We start from the raw sequence: 14,099 nt of genomic DNA on the forward strand, positions 1-14,099 counted from the left end.
GTCCCAGCAGCCACTCCTTTTCCTTCTTCTCCCCAACTCTACTTTTTTTTTCTTCACAGGCTCAAGTCTCCTAAACTCTAAGGCAATGGGCAGCTGGCAGCTTGTCCCAGACTTATCCTCTGAACCCATCCCTAAGGCCCCCTTTTCTCTGACTTCCCAGTGAGCTAAGGCACCCCAGCCTAGGCTCTCCTGTTGCTTCTTTTATGCTAAGCCCTTCCTTGTTTCACTGTCCCCAGCTTTAATAAGTGTATCCTCATAGTCACTTGGACTCATGTTGTGAAATCTTTCCTATGCAAAGTCAAGAACATGCGCTTTACAGCTGGCCCTAGGGAGACCAGCTCAGGGCCAGGCCCCTGTCTGGTAACAAAGGGATGTGTGTACAAGACTGTGAAAAAAGACATAAGAAATCTAGGCAAGAGAAAAGAGTTTTAATGTAAGTTCAGGGGTAGGAAGGATTATTTTAGTTTAGACAGTGGGTAGGAATTAAATACATTTGGAGAAAAGGCAAGAGGGCATTCCATAATTGTATTTTAGATTAGTTTAGGGCCTTCTGGAATATTCCAAGTTTAAACATTGAAGGTATGAAAGCATCCTGCATTCCCACACCAGTATACAGGCCACTTAAGATTTGCCAACTGCCTAAGGCAATCTGAAATAGAGACCACCATCACTAGCAAACAGAAATAGACAAAGGTTGGGCATTGATTTTCAGGGCAGTATTCCTGAAAGGTGGTGACTTTTTAAGAAAAGTAAGAGCCATAAAATGCATTGAAAATTTTATCTTTTCCTTGGATATTGATATTCACTGGGAACATAATATATAAGAAACATCTGATTTTCTAATGTTAACTCTAGTGAGTCATTGCATTACCACAGCCATATATGGCATCAATGATGAGCTGGCCCAATGATATACACCTGGTGATTCACAGCCAGTGACGCTCAAGGTAGGCTGTTCAGAGCCATCCAGATTCCTCAGCGTCCAGCATCTTGGAATGAAGTCAGACGGGTGGTGTTCACTATATGGTCTTGTCGGAATACAAAGGCAGGTATCATAAATTCCTGAGGCCTGACTAACTATACTAATTACTCAAGCCATTGTGAAGTCTGTGGTGAAAGTTCTGAACCACAAATATGGTCCTCAAATTATGATTCAAGAAATATCACCATAGGCACATTCAACTGAGTTTGTTGAATTAGACTGAGATTGCAACGTTAGAAATAGTGCTTCGGCAAGAATGCAAAATGTAATGTAAGGGCATTTTTTAATATGTCCTTACATTATAATACATAATATTACATAATATTAGTTTTAAATGTACTTATTTTTTTCTCTTCCTACCTAAGAAAGTAATATATCTCATTTTGGATAGTTAAAAATTATATAGCAAGATACAAAATTAGATTAATATTACCATTAGCTTATTATGCAGTGATAACTACTTTTTATGTATTTTTAAAAATATATTTTGATGCATGATATTTCCATCCAGATTTTATACCAACAAAAGACATGTGACTTGGAATTAACTAACTTTTGAAAGTTTATCCAAATAGTTATGTATTTCTATAAAAAATTAATCAATTCTTATTCTTGTTTTCATTTAACACTATATTTTTAATATTTCCTGTTCAATATTATTGTATTGAATATATTCATTACATTATATATTATATCTATTCAATAATATATTAGCTATTGAAAATATCATTTAACATGCACATTTCCTTATGTAGGTTACTATAAATTTTAAAAGTCATTTCAATTTTTATTAAAGTATAATATGCAAATATTATCATTTTAATTTCAAACCATTTTCTAAACTGAATCTTTTTGGGTATGGTACAATGTATAATCTATCATGGCTACATTTTTAGAAAAGAAATTGTGGTGAAGTTGGGATGTGTAAAGGGATCATGCTGTTTGCCTTAGAAATACAGAGGGAAAGGGAAAATTTGAACTGAGCCAAGCACATTCCGCCTGAGGTCATTGCACTTGCTATTCCCACTGCACAGAACACTTTGCCTTGAGATACCAGCACAGATAGTTCCCTGCAACCTCCAACTAAATGTCGCCTTAGTCAGAGCTCTCTCACCCTTCTACATAAACCAGCAACACCTTTCTGCATCATTCCTATCCTCTTACTCTGCTTTAATTTTCTTCCTAACCTGTCAGCAGTATCTCACGTACTGTACATCTGTTTGTGTAATTATTTTTGATTGTTCTCTCTAGAACATGTTCCTTGAGAACATGAACTATGTCTTCTTCATTACTGTATTCCCAGCATTATATCCATAGTGTATAATAGGTACTCAGATTTTTTCTTGAAGAAATAAATAGAAGAACTGTTAGCTCTTTGTAGGTCAATATTAATTACTTATAACAGTTGTCACCCATTTATTCTTAAATATAGTAAATGATATATTTGCTTTGGAGAAGAGAAATACATCCCAACATCTGAGATAGTCAACAGAACAAAACACAGAAAATATTCAGACGCATATTTGGAAGCATATATATTCAGAAGAGATGTAGAGTATACACAAATGTACAGAACCAAATACTGATATCTGAAGCCTTTCAGAGCTGAATTTGCTTACTAAGACATTCAGTGATAGACAGCTCATGTAACAGGCTCATAGTGTAGTTTAAAAACACACGCAATTTTAACAAATGGTGCTGGATATCTGGATATCTATCTACATGAAAGAGAATGAAGTTAGACATCAACCTCATACCACATACAAAAATTGATCCAAAATTGGTCCTAGGCCTAAAATTAAAAGCTAAGTTTATTAAACTCTTTTTTAAATTTTATTTTAATCTTTGTTCAAGTACAGTTTTCTCCCTTTTACTCCCATTCCAGCCCACCCACCCAACCCTCCCCACTTCCCTCCCATTACCACCCTCCCCCTAGTTTTTGTCCATGTGTCCTTTAAATTTGTTCCTGTAAACCCTACCCATTCTCCCCTGAAATTCCCTCTTCTCTCCCCTCTGGTCACTATCAGCCTGTCCTCTATTTCAGTACTTTGGTTATATTTTGCTTGTTTCTTTGTTTTGTTGTTTAGGTTCCTGTTAAAGGTGAGATTATATGGTATTTGTCTTTCACTGCCTGGCTTGTTTCACTTAGCATAATGCTTTCCAGCTCCATCCAAGCTGTTGCAAAGGGCAGGAGCTCCTTCTTTCTTTCTGCTGCATAGAATTCCATTGTGTAAATGTACCATAGTTTTTTGATCCATTCATTTACTGATGGGCATCTAGGTTGTTTCCAGTTTATTAAACTCTTGAAAAAAATATAGGAGCAAACCTTTGTGACCTTGGGTTAGGCAATGTCTTTTGGCTGTAACCCCTAACAAATAAGCAACAAAAGAATAAAACAGACAAATTAGACTTCCTCAAAATTAAAAATACTATGCTTCAAAAGAAACCAACAAAAAATGAAGAGACAAAGCACAGAAAGGGAGAAAAATACTTGCTAATTATGTATGTAACAACTTCTTCCAGAATATATAAGGAACACTTGATAGACGAAATTCCAGAGCTCAGAAACACACATAGCTGATCATTCTACTTCTGAAAGATATTACGGAAGGTTGACCTACATCCTCACATGGTTCCTAAGAAGAGTACATGACAGTGAAAACATTTAACTCCCTTGGGACAGAACTTCTGTCATCTGGAAAAGTCACTAGAGTGAATCATTAGTCACACAAAGTCTCCCAGGAAGAAATCATGACTGGGAGAAGGGGTGTGGACAGCTCTTCCTTCTTTTAGACTCTGTAGTCACAGCAGGGACAAATTCACAGGGAACCACCTGATTAGCCCCTGAAGGGCTAAGGAAAGAGCGTTCAAGGATCCAGACCAACTAACATTCACTATCCAAAGCACTGGTCTTCTAGAGAATTACTGTGTTGGATGAATCCAGAGGCTAAAAATACAGGTCTGATTCTTTTCAGAAAAATCCTTTTGTTTAATCCTTGCCCAACGACATTTTTTCACTCCTTTTAAAGAGGGTCAGGGGAAGAGAGAGAGAGAGAAAGAGAGAAACATCAACGTGAGAGAAAAACATGGATTGGTTGCTTTCTCTTACACACCCTGACCGTGTATCAAATCTGCAACCTGCATAGGTATGCTGACTGGGAATTGAGCCGTGAACTTTCGGTCCATGCAATGACCGAAAGTTCACGGCTCAGGCTCCAACCACCTGAGCCACACTGGTCAGGGCAAAAATGTACATTTTACTAGAAAAATTCTTAGTTCTTTTTTCTTCTTCAGAACACTCTGGGTTTTGCCTAGTTATGCTTCTGATTTGCAAACTCTAATTCTTGATTCTTAGAAAAGTCATTATCATTTATTTCTAGGAAAAATTCTTTAAACTCGATAACAAAGATAAATAGAACAATTAAAAATGGGCAAAGGATGTGAACAGACATTTCTCTAAAGAAGATATACAAATAGCCAATAAGCACATGAAAAGTTGGTTAATATCATCAGTCACTAGGAAAAGGAAAATCAAAAGTATGTGACACCACTTCACACCCACTACGACGGCAATAACAATCATTGGTGAAGATTGGGAAAAATTGGAACACTCAGACATCGTTCATGGGAGCATAAACTTGTAGCCATTTTGGAAACAGTTTGGTAGTTACTCAAAATGTTAAACAAGAAGTTTCATATAACTCAGCAATTCCACAACGAGGTGTATATTGAAGAGAACTGAAAACATATGTTCACACAAAAACTCATATGTTAGTGTTCATAGAGGCATTACTCATTAGACAAAAACTGGAAACAACCCAATGTCCATCAACTGATAAGTGGATAAAAAATGGTGGTACATCCATATAATGGAATATTACTTGGCAATAAAAAGGAACGAAATATTACAATACATGCTACAGCATGAATGAATCTTGAAAACAGTATGGTCAGGTGAAGGAAACCAGTCACAAAAGGTCACATATTGTACGATTTCATTTGTGTGCAAGGTCCAGAACAGGCAAATCTATGGGGCTGGAAAATAGATTGTCTGGTACCCAGTGTTAGGTTGGGGTAGTGGGCTAAGAATGGGGGATGACTATTGACGCGTACAGGATGATGAGAACATTCAACAATTAGCAGTGATGGTTGCACGACTCTGAGTTTATACTAAAAATTATTCAACTGTATGTTTTAAATGGGTAAATTTTATGACATGTAAATTATATCTGAATAAAGTTCTTTAAAAAACTGTATAGTTTTCAAGCAAGTAATCACAGCTGGACAGCAAAACACCAGTGTGGGTACACTGGAGTTGTGCTATAGAACAAGGTTACACATGAGTAGCACAAAACCCTTTCCTGAAGTGTTCAAATTATACAAAGGCACTAGAATTCTTCCTAGGGCCAGTTCTGTCCATAGGCAGAGCAAGAGCCTGGGGTTTAAGAGGTGTTCCTGCTCAGGCTTTCTCCTCAGCTTGTTGCCTCAGGGTCTGAAATGACTTTTGTCGGTCATTCTGTGGACTAAGTCACAAAGGACTCTGTTAAAATAGAAACACTGTATGTGGAAATGCACAGTACATTAACTTATTAACACTCATAAGAATAAGTTTATGAACTTAGCCAGGTATTTCAGCAAAGCCCTAAAGGAATGAAATATTAATTAATATGAAAGGGAAGAGAGAAGGATTTTGGTACCTGGCACATGGCCTGAAGCACTGATTTGAGTAGCAAAATCTGAGAAACATAAACACAAACTATGGGATGGCTCTGAGGACTAATTTTATAATATATCATAATTAACCCACCTTGCCTTATCTTTCTTGCCATGAACTCTCTGGCCATTTATGCTAGGTTTATATCATTTTGCTCTTTTGTTCTTCAAGCTTTGGTAGGCAACCAGTAAATCTGGGATTATAAACCATAATCCTTGGCAGTGCAAAGCCACTGAAGGGTTTTTATGAAATGGAGCCCCATGATCAGGTGCTTTAGAAATATCATTGTGGAGACCAGATTCGTGTGAACAGGAATGGATGTAGGGAGATAGTATAAAGACTAACAGCTCAGCAAAACGGTATGAAAAGTACTCCAAAATGAAACCATGTGCAGAAAGAGATCTGTTCTGAACTTTCCTTATCTGATTAAAGCAGGACTTTATGAGAGTTAGGGAGGTGACTGGCCTTGGGCACTGGGACATTCCAAAAAATTGCTGAAACAAGCCTCTTCGGAACCTTCCATCTTCTAAAGCCCTACACTCACCCACCCCCTTCATTAAGCTGCTATAGAAACCCGTGCTCCCACCTGCTCAGGGAGTTACTTCTTATGGGGTGCTTCCACGTGCATGTGGAAATAGACTTTTCCACTGCTAATCCATGATCAATTACTTTGCAATTCGCAGGGCACTCAGACCTAAATCAGTAGAGGATAAGTTTTTCCTCCTGGCAATAGCTTGGAAGGCTGTTACACTAACCCTGGTGAAAAGATAGTGCTGGTTTGGATTAGGTTAGCAGCAGAAAGAAGGAAGATGTATCAAGTAAAATCAACAGGATTTTGGATTTGGATATGGTCAGCAGGGATTAGAGAAAGCGGGACTGAATCTCAGGTCTCTTTCCTGGGTCCTTCAAAACCTAATACTCTGCTGGCTGAATGGCCTACAAAAAAGTAGAGTGAGATACAAAACTTCTGTATAGGGGGCATGGGGTGGGGAAGTAGGGTGTGGACCGATAACTCTAAAGCAAGCAAGAGAACTCTTGGAAAAAACTGCTTTGCTTAGCAAAAACATCTCCGTGAGCCATCTTTGTTTGATTCTGCATTTGCAGTTTGTCTAAAATGAACTACAAATTGGACAAAGAAAATATTGCCTGCCTAATAAAGTGAGAACAATGTTTTGTTCCAGCCAGAGATGGATGGATCAAGTGTTCCAAGTCCAGGAAAAACAGTGGGGCATAACAGGAGGTAGGGAAGATGACACAGCAAGACATCAGGAGCTGGGCCTTGTGCAAAGTGCTGGCTAGTGGCAAGTACTGCCAATGAACAGGATGTCAGATGTTCAGATTACCATTATTTGCCATGCTGTGTGGTATATAATGTCCTCGTGTTCCAAGATATACACCCAAATCTTTAACACAACTGCTTGTTGGGAATCTGTTTTAGGGAAATAAATAAAAACACATGTGTTCCAAATTTGGGTCCATGCAGAATGGATAAAAGAGGATAGCTCTGTAAGAGGAAGGATGTGAGAGAGATAATTCAGCAGTAGTAGGAACTGAGAACAAAGAGTAAAGTGGGGAGGACAAACTGCCTGACATTTGCTACATCTACTGGGAAGTGGGTAGATGATGGGGGTTGGCAGCGGGGAAACAAGAAAATTATTTTTCATGCTCTCTGTGAGAGCCAGGGCAGGGATCACAGCAGGGCATTTCCAGTCAGCTACTGTAGGGCAAGGCAATTAATTCTGAGCAAACTGGGTGGCTAGGGCCACCAGGCAATTGATACATGGGTAAACACCTAAGTGAGAATCTTTTAAATTATCTTTTCAGAAATCTAACTTCTGAATTTCCCCATTCTTGATTTCTATGCAAAAATGAAAGTACTTCTCTATTTGTGAATGTAGGTTATCTTAGACAAACACCTAACATTCCGAGTATTAAAATAGTTATTATCTGCATTATGTATGAGATATACCTATTAGGTGGAGTGTTGGAACACAGGATGATAATATTGTCTGGAATAGAAAGTAATATTGTACAGTTTTTAGTCTTATGACACTTTTGAATACTTCAGCAAGGTATATATTTCTCTTGACTAAGACTACCGAACTAATGAAAATGCCTAAATTCTAGTATAAAACTTGTGACTTCTTACCTGGATTATTTACTAAGCCAGTGAAATATGTTTTCAAGGAAAATATATTGGAATGTCTTATCTAAGTTTTTAAAGTTTGTTTTCTTATTGTTGAATTAGTTCCCCAAATGAAGGTCATAGGACCCGAGCAGTTAGGAGGATAAATGATGTACCTGGAAATTATCCTCATGGGCTAATCTTATAAAAATTATGTCCTTCCTTTGTAACTTTCACAGACATTATTGTATTTGCCAAGCTCTATGGTTACCACCAGCAACTCTGATGAAAAATTAGATTGTTTTCTCCTCCTGTGGAGATAAATGTGATCTGTAACATTCTCTTAAATGTCAAATAAGATTTACTAGAATTTACCATGAAAACAAACTGGAAAATGAGAGTTTTTTTTTAATTGAAAGCTGCGGATGCTTGGTTTAGAATGTCCTCGGGATTTGTATATTCTAGCACCCAAAGTATAACCCCAATCACATTAAGCTGGTTCAATGTTGTGGATAAATTTTTTAACTTTGCATAAAGCAGGTTTTCATAGGCTCTGTGGAAATTTTAAAATTAAATGTACTTCTTCGGTAGTGGTAGAAAAACACTCACACAAGCACTGCCACTGGTCACTGGCCCCTCCTGCAGCTATTACAGTCGTCCACGCACAATCATCTGCAAGGACAGTGGTGTCACCCAGCCAGCCCAAACCTACAGCAGCCTGGTCTGCTGAGCAGGTGGCAATTGAAGTGAGACATTTTTATCTTTGAAAAATGTAGCTTGCCACCAAGGCTGATTCTAAATCATCTGACAAGAAAGATATGCTCCTAGATCTTTTACAGGAAACCAAGTCTACTTTGGCACTTGGCTGAAAATTTAGTAGCCTTTCCACATACAACTTTTAAGTAAAACTCACTATCTCTAAGATTTTCATTGGCAGAAAGTTTTTGCAATAGCTTTACAAAATGGGAAGTGGACAAATGTTTCTGTTTTTAGACATCAAAATTCAGGAAATGAAACACAACTCATTTTTTTATATTAGCTCCTTTTCCCAGTGTGTTAATTACACTGTCCAGCCAAAATCGAATATTTCGTTATCAGAGTTCTCCAAGAGTTTTCTCATATCACAGTTCTCTCTGGAATTTGAGAAAATATCAAGAATAGCAGTAAGAGATTTCTCATAAAGTATTCTCTTTTCTCCACCCTCAAAGCCATAGATAAGGAGTTGAAGTCTCAGAGAAAAAATTCTATGTGTATAAATGGAATGAAATCATTAAAAGTACATCTTTAGCAATATTTTCTCCCTGGAGTGTATTTTGAAATTTTGGGGAGGATTTCAACAAAGAAGTGTTAGAAAGAAATACTGGACATTTGCACACAGAATAAGCACACTTAGCACAAAAGATGAAAAGCTGTGTTTTACTAACTAGAAGGAAGATGTCTGTTATTTCCTGAGAAACCAACACATGGTATGTTATTCAGCATTTTATTCTAAAATAGAACAGGTTTCAAGTCCTGAAACTGGTCAAAAATGTAAAAACTAAGATTATAGCTTAGGTTCTCTCTCCCTTTTAGCTTCAAATACATAAGCTTTGTGTGAAATGTTACCCAGATAATTAACATATCTAATACAGTTTCAAGTCACCAACTTCAGTCATTTGTAGCATTTGTGGGAGTGGGAGGGAATGAGAAAAAATTCCTGACATGTTTGCCTCCCACTGTCTTTTCTTCGTGATAAAGGTCACCGTTTTGCTTTATGATAGACCGTCGGAGCTAAAAGTGACTCAGTTATCTAGATTCATTCTCTTATTTTATACAGAAGAAACTGAGGCCAGGGCGTTAAATGACATTTCTCAGGTCACAAAGCTAAAAGAAAATAATGGGATAGGAGCTAGAAAATATAGAGCAGGGGAGAGTTTTTTATTTTCACTGTGTTTTATTAGTTCAAATATGTTGATCCTATAAGAGATGAATTTAGGTAAACCAACTAAAAATACTTGTACTTGATGTTTCTCAATGTAATAAGGATAGAAAAAACCTACCACATAAGACTGAAAAGAGAAATGACCCACAGAACAAGTGAGATGCAACATAGCATGCTGTGGTTTTTAAGCCTCTGGGCCAAAATCACACTTATGATCTTGGTAACCAACCAGAAAGAATCTTGTTCCTGGAATGCTTGTAGAGACCTGAATTAGTCATAAGCTTCTAAGGAAAGAATTTATCCTTTGTTTGATATTGATTCTTGATCAGAAAAGCCAGCAAGCCTCTTTTTGTTATGGGCCTAGTCATACTGCAATTGCTGGTAAAACAATTCCCTGGAAACCTTTGACTAAAGAGCTATCTATTTTGAATGACTTTAGCATGAGTTATATTATCTCATGAGGTCTGTCCCTGCTCTTTCCCTATTGGTGCCAACACAACAAACTTTGCATACTTGCCTCAGAATTAGAATATCCAGCAATGATAGAATTTCTAATTGCAAACTTACTCAGCTGGGGAAATAACCATAGAAAGTATTCTGCAGTATTGCCAGAATCATTATTCTAAATGGTTTGAACGGGGAAGACTCAAATGCCAATATCCAGCACAAAACAATTCCAATAAAGTCATGGCTTTGAACCAAATATTTGGGCCGTTCGATAACAAGCCATAAGCCTGGCTTCTGGTTTTCTTCAGTCCCCAACCGTCCTCATGCCCACACATGTAAATCTGTCACTGCCTGTAGCTGGAGGGTAAAAATTCCTTTCTCATCTGCTTTCACAAGTAGGAGACTGACCAAAAGCTCAATTCAGTTCTTAATTAAAGTTTTTCTTTTAGTTAAAAGATAAGAAAGATGCACTGTAATTCTGAAATCTCTAGGAACAACTTTAGATAGATACTGTATTAAAATACAACATTCAAAATAATATCTGGCATCTTCTTGGCATTCCAGAGGCATACTTGAAATAATTTATGCCAAAAGGAGTCAAAAATGGCAAAGGAAATTACAGAAGTGTTTGACTATCATCCAAAAGATTCTAACAGAGGAAAATTTCCCTCCACTCCACAAGCATCTTAAGGCTTTGTACCAAAGAATGCTAAAGATTTTAACTGGCTGGCAAAATATATAACAGGTGGCAAAATACACAGCAGGTGGCAAAATATTTTGCACTTGGTAGCTGAACCTTTTCTTTTTATTTACATACTTGATTATTTTTTAATCCTCACCTGAGGACATGTTTTTATTGATTTTAGAGAGAGGAAGGGGGAAAAAGGTGGGTATAGGGAGAGAGAGAGAAAGAGAGGGGAGGGTGGAGATGTATATTAGTTACCTTTCATACTCACCCCAGCCAGACCAGGGATCAAACCCACGACCTAGGTATGTGTTCTGACCAGAAATCAAACCTGCAACCTTTTGGTGTACAGGATGATGCTTCTAAGTTACCTGGCCAGGGCTGTCCTTGACCATTTTATAAGCAAATATAGTAATCAGAAAACAAAAAAAAATCAGGAATAATTTCTATAAAACAGAATTCATTCTGTATGGACACAGCAAGGTTCTCCAAACTTTTATATCAAGTAGAAACTCTTCAATGCTTGATATTTGATCCTCTGGTCTCCCCTGTGCCTCCATGCTGCATTGAAATACTGTGAACCACTCTTCACATTTATTCTTATGAATCAACATGAAATTTGACAACACTTTTCCTTCCTCATTTCAGATATGACTCATTGCTCTTGGTTTAATCCCCCAAGGACCAGAAGCTCTACTTTAAAGTAAAGAAACAAAAGAAACACCTTTAATTGGAGCTAGTTTACCCAGACAACTCTAATAGTTATTATTCACTAACTTCTTAAGTACACATTATAAAGCTGAGTGCTTGTAGTGTCCTCTCTTCAGCCTTCCCGAGGGAGACCAGTGTAGAAAAGCTGAGAGGGTAACCTGACTGATAAATCTTAGACTTGAAATTTATCAGCAGTGCTATTTAACCACCCATTATCTCTGGGATACTATTGGATTTTAGTTTGGGGAGCATTTTATTTCATTTTCAAGATTTTGGATCATCTTCCCTCCAGACCTCTCTGACTCTGCATACAAAAAAGTAACAGATCTGAGCCGTTCTTGAAAAGCCTTTTGAATTTAAAGCTTGACCCATTTTCTGCTGTGCGATAAACCAGTACCCCACCTCTCTCAGTCTCTGTCAGAAAGTGCTGCAGAGCTGAATTCACTGCAGAAATCTTAAATAGTCTAGAAAAGCCTATGGTCTTTTAGACAATATTCAAATTAGAAGGGGAAAAAAGAATATGGCACTCTCAATAAAATTCTACTTACCCTTACTTGCAAGGAGGAAAAACAAAAAGCTGAGGCTCCTTTACTTTTCTAACTCCTAGAAACATCTAGTGCTATGAGAACTGTTTCTTGGTTTAGAAGATGAGGAGAGTGGAAGTTAAACAATGATCCTTTTTCCATTTCTTAAAAAAAAAAAGCCAGCAGAGGCAAATGCTCTGTTGGACAAATTGTTTTAGCAGATGTTCATTATCCTAGGGAGAAAACAGCTTCTACTTTGCAGCTTAACACTTGCAAATTTAGAAACTTTAATATTTTTACCTTGAAATGGTCCATGTGGCATGAGTGAGATGTAATATTATAACCATTTCTGTGAGCAAATGGTTGCATTTCACTATTCAGGCCACATAATGCTGACACTGTTGTTACATCATGATATGGCAATTCAAGAACTGTTGCCCACGTGAGCTTTATGAACTTTGATTTTTATTTTATTTATTTTTATTTTTTTAATCATGTACAATGGCACCCTGGAAGAATATAAATAATTATAGTAACATTTATAGAGTACTTTTGGTGGACCAGGCACTCATAATTACCATATGAGGTACAAGCTGTGAGTTTACCTATTTTAAAATGTGTAAACTGAGTCTCACAAAGGTTAAGTAACTTACATAAAGAACAGAACCAAGAAGCGGTGGTGCTGGCATTTGAATATAAAAGGTTTGACTCTGGGATGGAGTGGTCAAATGTAAAGGGAGGAGTAGAAACATCTTATGCTTTACAAGCCAGAAAGTCTGTGTTGCGGCTACTCAACTCTGTCTTTGCAGAAGAAAAACAGCCTAAGACAACACATAAATAAGCCAGCATGGTTTGTTCCAAAAAAACTTTATCTATCCATGGACACTGAAATTTGAATTTTATGTTATTTTCATATCACAAAGTAGCCTTCCTTTGATTTTTTTTCAACACTTTAAAAATGTAAAAACAATTCTTACCATATGAATTGTACAAAACCATGTGGTACACTGGATTTGGCCCACTGAATTGTCTGTTGACACCTGCTCAAAGCTCTTAATGACTGTATTATTTTTCTAGTAGTGTCTTTTTTAAAAGTATGTTTATTGGTTTGAGAGAGAGAGAAAGACAAAAATTCATGTGAGAGAGAAACATTGATTAGTTGCCTCCCACATGTACCCCATCCAGGGATCAAACACACAACCTAGGTATGTACCCTGATAGTATGTGTGTGTGTGTATACACACATACATACATATATATTGTGTGTATATATATACACACACACATACATACATATATGTGTGGTTAAATCATATGAAATTGGCCAATATTGAACTGTTTGACCTATAAAACTAGCAATTCCATAGGTCTTGACATAATATTTATAAATGTCTGTTGCCTTAGGAGGTAACACTCATTTTATGAGAGCTATTAAAGCATGGGCTACTGACAAGGGGGAAATTATATAAATAATTCAAGCATCAGAAGTGTGATACACCAGATGATCTTTCAGCTTCCTTTAGAATCTTTTCTATAAAGCAAATTATGATAGTTGAGGGCTAAAGTTATAAAGAAAAGGAAACATCATATTACTTCATAACTTCTCTGTGTCCAGTCGTATCCTACATTAACTCATTTACTTTCCATAAGGATGCTGTGGATAAGCGTTTTCACCCTGGTTGAAGCAATGTAGATTCCTGGAGACTAAGTATAACTTGCATGTATTCAGAGTATGAATAGATGACAAAGCCTAGAGTTGAAGAAGAAAAGACTCTGAAAATCTGATAGATTTTCAAAGCCTGAAATTCTAGAGCACAAAATTTTTTTTTTTACATTTTAACATATTAGCAGAACATTTAACTGCTGCAAGTGCTAAGAAAGCAGTTCTGCACATATTGGGAAAATAAGCATTAGGGAAGGAAAGAAACTACAAAGTAAAATCAAAAGAAATATCAAATCAGAATATTAAAATTATAATACTTTGCTTCAT

The sequence above is a fragment of the Phyllostomus discolor genome, chromosome 4 (assembly GCF_004126475.2).
Source record: "Phyllostomus discolor isolate MPI-MPIP mPhyDis1 chromosome 4, mPhyDis1.pri.v3, whole genome shotgun sequence".
NCBI lineage: Eukaryota > Metazoa > Chordata > Mammalia > Chiroptera > Phyllostomidae > Phyllostomus > Phyllostomus discolor.